Genomic DNA, 5,637 nt, shown 5'->3' on the forward strand with positions numbered 1-5,637 from the left:
AAAAAAAAAAAAAAAAAAAAAAGCCTATTATTTTGTTTTTATTTTTTTGAGACATAGTTTTGCTCTTGTTGTCCAGCCTGGAGTGCAGTGGCAGGATCTCAGCTCACCACAACCTCCACCTCTCAGGTTCAAGTGATTCTCCTGCTTCAGCCTCCAGAGTAGCTGGGATTACAGGCATATGCCACCATGCCTGGCTAATTTTGTATTTTTAGTAGAGACGGGGTTTCTCCATGTTGGTCAGGCTGGTCTTGAACCAACCTCAGATGATCCGCCCACCTCAGCCTCCCAAAGTGCTGGGATTACAGGTGTGAGACACCGAGCCTAGCCAAAAAAGCCTATTACTTACTTAATGTGATAATGGTCTTCATTGCAGGACTGGTAAAAGGTTGAAGTAAAGGATATATAGAGAGCAAATGTAAGTCATCGAAAGAAGTATTTCACAGCAAAGAGAATGTAAAGGAAATTGGATTAGGGAGCAAAAATATTCAGGCAGGAAGAAGAGAAACCCTGGCTGTGGAACACAGAGAAATATGTGGAGAGTTTGAGAGACCATTACAAAACCACCAAGTTACATCAAAACAAAGCATTACAGTTACTATTTAGCCTCCCTGACTTAGAAATTATGGCTTTCAATGTCAATTTCAAGCATACAAATTATAACTCGAATTCCACTAATGTGTGTCTTACCTGCGGAATATGGTGAAGGGGCTCCAAAAGCCAGGAACACAAAAAGTCGGAGAACAATTCATGGGAAGTGATGCCATGAGATCCCAGCCTTGACTCTTCTGTAACTTAAAATGGCTGTTGTAATGGCAGTTGGAAATGTGAGTAGATAGAATGCTGCCTACCCATCCTGTGTTCTTCATGAAAGTAGATTAATTTCACATGCCTTAAAATGTCTGCTATAATGATGCATAACTTAATTTGACATAAGTGATAATATGTGAGCTATAGATTAGATAGATTGATTGATGGATAGATACATAGTTGTATTTATTTGGGGATAGCAATATGACATTATGCACATCAAAATGTGGCCAAAGAAAGGTCCTATCTGGTCAGAAAGAGTTTTATTTTTCTTGGTATCTTTCCATCAGGAAGTTGAAAAAGTTATACATTTCCACCTTTCTCACTTCCTTTATAGCCTTTCTTTTTTTTTTTTTCTTCAGTACTTCTGCTTCCCTTTTCACAACTACTTCTGCAGGTCTGTTTACCAATTCTAAAGGACTGACAATGGCAAGACCAAACCTAACCCCTTTGTTGATTATCTTCAAACTGAGATGACCTGTTTGGCTATGTCCTGTTATGAAGGGTTAGCCACCAGGGCTTTGCAAAATATAAGTTAGGGAGCCAATTCATATGATAGCCAATACCCTCTGCTGCAAACAAGAAGGCGTATGTCTGTGTCTGATGCGTGGGTCTCTGGAATGCTACTATAACGTTTCTTCTGAAATCTCAAGTCTGTCTGTCTTTTTCTTTCTGTCTTTTCTTTCTTCTTTCTCTTTGTTTCTTTCTTTCTTCTTTCTCTTTGTTTCTTTCTTTCTTTCTTCTTTCTCTTTCCTTTCTTTCTTTCTTTGTTTCAGATGGAGTCTTGCTCTGTCACCCAGGCTGGAGTGCAGTGGCACAATCTCGGTTCACTGCAACCTCCACTTCCTGGGTTCCAGCGATTCTCTTGCCTCAGACTTCCAAGTAGCTGAGTCTACAGGTGCATGCCACCATGCCCAGCTATTTTTTTTATTATTAGTAGAGACGGTTTCACCATTTTGACCAGGCTGGTCTCAAACTCCTGACCTCAGGCGATCCACCCACCACAGCCTCCCAAAGTGCTGGGATTACAGGCATAAGCCACTGCACCAGGTGAAATCCCGAGTCTTCAAAGGTTACACTGTTCTGGAGCTGGCATGCTGGAATTGAGTTTGCAATGATGTTTGCCTTGATGTCAAATCCAAAAAAATCAGCATGAGCTAAGGTTGAACCAGACCAATGGGGCAGCCAAGAAGATTAGAAGTCTCAGCAGCTTGGCAAGTCAGGGGGGCTCAGCTTCTTCACCCTTGGCTCTATTTCTGTTTGCTTCTTAAATCCTTGAAAAGAAGAATTGACATCAGAATTATTCCCCACCCAATATGTGATTCAAGGCCCAGCAAAGAGAATAAGCTTAACCCAGGTTATGGGTGGGGTGAAGAGAAGAGACCCAAGACATTAAGGCCTGCTAATCTGGCAGAATCACATCTCATGGGGTGTGATTTTATGAGAGCAATTTGCCTTGGAGTCTTAGCCACATAAATAACTAAGGATAAGAATCTTCTGCTGCTAGCCTCCCTGCACTTTGAGAGAGCAATTTGCTTTGGAGTCCTAGCCACATAAATAACTAAGGATAAGAATCTTCTGCTGCCAGCCTTTCTACAGTTTGCATAGGAGTCAAGATTAATAAATACTTAAAAAGTATAAGGGAGCTAAAAATTGGCTTGTGACCTGCTTGTTCATGGACTGAACCAAAAGTCATAGTGTCCCAAATAAACAAACAGTTCTAGAGCTGAAGAGAAACCATAAGGTAAGCATCTGAGACCCTTTCATTTTCAGAATACATGTTTTAGAAAAATTGTCTTGGCATGGAGGCTAGCCTTTGGGATTTAGTGCCTTTTTTAAAAAATAAAATAAAATCTGATGGTAACATCTCTATTTTGGTGAAGTGATTCAAGAAGAAGCCAAAGAGACAAAAAGCAATTCAAACTGCTCATATTCTTTAGAAATGAGCACCGGCAGGTTTCTGGATATGGTCTATTTTAGTTCAAAGTGTGATCACACTGTATAAAATATAAATTCACTAAGAATGAGGCATAGCACAAATACCCTAGGGACCTGACATCAGGAATTAGGGCAGGTCAAAAAAAAAAAAAAAAAGGCAAAACTTTTTAGGCAAAAAGGCACAATTTAAACCATTCTAGAGAGATTTATATTCTTCTTGCCACAAACCTACATTAGCTTTGAAGTGGAGGCCACAGTTTTGGTAACTCTGTATCAGGAAACCCTGAATTCTTTCTTGCTGTGCTCTATCCCGATGTTTCTCGGTGCCAAGAGATGCCAAACGATGTCAGCTTTGTTTAGCTTTATGTACTTTTGCTAAAGTGATTCATTACTGTCTTATCTCAATGTAAGAGGATATCAGTACATGCAGGAGATGGTGACAGAATCAAAGGAATGGAGGAGGTGGAAGAGGAGAAAAGGAGTCACTATTTTACAGAAAAAGTGCCCTCTATTACTGCTGTCTGACAAAGTAAATCATTTTCTTTAGTTTATAAGCCCTACCTCCTTTTATTTTTTCCAGAAATTAGACACTAGTTCTATCCAGGTTGGGTTCAGACTTGAAATTTACAAGTTGCATTCTTAGAGCAGATACCAGGGTCCCGTTCTGTCGCCCAGGCTGGAGTGCAGTGATGTGATCTCAGCTCACTGCAAACTCTGCCTCCCAGGCTCAATTTTCCTTTACCTCAGCCTCCCAAGTAGCTGGGAGTTCAGGCATGCACCACTACGTCCGTATAGTTTGTGTGGAGTTTTTTCGTAGAGATGGGATTTTGCCATGTTGCCCAGGCTGGTCTCAAACTCCTAAGCCCAAGCCATCCTCCTGCCTCCCCAAAGTACTGGAATTATAGATATGAGCCAATGTGCCCAGCCTAAAATGGTAAAATCTTGAAGGCCCTTGTTTTCCCTAACTTTTCTCCTGCTTCAAAGTAAGGAAGGCCAGTGTGCTATGTTACTAACACTAGGATTCATAACTTACATTTTAAGATAGCCAAAGTTAGTTGAAAATTATTTCCTATTGCTTTGCTTTCTATAATTGTTACAGGCAGTTGGTTGCAGTGACTCACACTTGTAATCCTAGCACTTTGGGAGGCTAAGGCAGGTGGATCCCCTGAGCTCAGAAGATCGGGACCAGCCTGGGCAACATGAAGAAACCCTGTCTCTACTAAAATTCAAAAAAGTAGCCGGGCATGGAGGTGTGTGCCTGTAATCCCAGCTACTTGGGAGTCTGAGACAGGAGAATCGCTTGAACCTGGAAGGCGGAAGTTCCAGTGAGCTGAGATTGTGCCACTGTACTCCAGCCTGTGTGACAAAGCGAGACTCCATCTCAAAATAATAATAATAATTGTTATGGGGGCTTCAAAAACAAGGGGTCAAAAACTGATATAGGACAAAGATAGATGTAGTAATTTGCCCAGAGTTGACTGCAAAGCAATGACTAAAACCCATGATGAGAAGAATTTCTGACTCCCAGGCCTCTCTCCTTTCTGAATATCCTTGCTGTCCTAGGTAACTGTCAGAGAACAAGTGTTGAAATGTGTTGACAAGGGGGACCACACATGCCCTAGATTTTACAGGACAGTCCCGATTGCAGATATTCTCCATTGTCATCAGAAGCCATGTAAATGTCCTAGAAATTCCAATATTCTAGCATTTGGGGTTAAAAAAAATGAAAGGAGCTTTATGCCTGGGAGTCAAGGCAAAAAGGGCACATGACAGTTGGTGTCAGGGCCAAGTAACAGGAAGGAGACAGAAAGATCTGATTGCTGGAATAACCAGGCAGCTCAAATGAGGGTAATAGAATCTTGTGCTGCAGAGCATCAGCTGATGCTGAAAAGAATGCTCTTTCCATGAGTGCTTAAAGTAGACTCAGGGAAACACTGCTGTTTTCAACCCAGCTCTGAAGTACTACTACTCTAGCCTCCATTAGTCAGACTTCCACCCTGGAGATCTGACATAGTATGACAAGTCCTACAAAGCCTAACAATGAGGTCATCCTTTGTAGGTTACTTCATTGTGGGTGATAACTTCATTAGGAAAAAATATGTTCATTCAGCATTTTTCAAGTCCTCCAACTGCTTTACAAAATCAAGCCTGCTCATTCCTCACTAGGAAGAGCAAACCTAGCAAGAGAAACAAGTTCTCTAGGTTTATAAATCTATATGGTTAATCCTAGGATCTTAGCCCCTACACACACAAATCCTAACCTTAGAGATCTAAATGAAATATTCTCTTTATTTACTGAAATTAATCCATTACCACTCTGAATAACTGGAAATATATTTAAATGCTTTTTGTAGTGTGAGAGACAGAATGGAAATCCATGGAGCAGAAGAAAGGTTCAATTCTCCCTTTACCGTGATCATGGTAACTTTATAATTCCATGTAGTCAACCCTAAGGGCATGTTCTCATCAGCCAGGTTGGAGTCCCTTGTTCTGCAGAGTAATGAAGGGGTTAGACCAAGTAACTTTCCCCAGCAATAAGGTTGCCAGATGAAAAAACGGCACACTTAGTTAAATTTGAATTTCAGATAAAACGAATAGTTTTTAGTGTAAATAGTCTCAAATATTTTATGGGACATGCTTAAAAATATTCAATAGTTAGGAGTTAGGGTACTAAATACTAAAAACTATTCATTGTTTATCTAAAATTCAATTTGTATTTTTGAGACGAAGTTTTGCTATTGTTTCCCAGGCTGCAGTGCAATGGCGCAATATTGGCTCGCTGCAACCTCCAACTCCTAGGTTCAACCAATTCTCCTGCCTCAGCCTTCCCAGTAGCTGGGATTACAGGCATGCACAACCACACCCAGCTAATTTTGTATTGTTTTTTTTTTT

The sequence above is a fragment of the Cebus imitator genome, unplaced genomic scaffold, assembly GCF_001604975.1.
Source record: "Cebus imitator isolate Cc_AM_T3 unplaced genomic scaffold, Cebus_imitator-1.0 Scaffold228, whole genome shotgun sequence".
Taxonomy (NCBI): Eukaryota; Metazoa; Chordata; class Mammalia; order Primates; family Cebidae; genus Cebus; species Cebus imitator.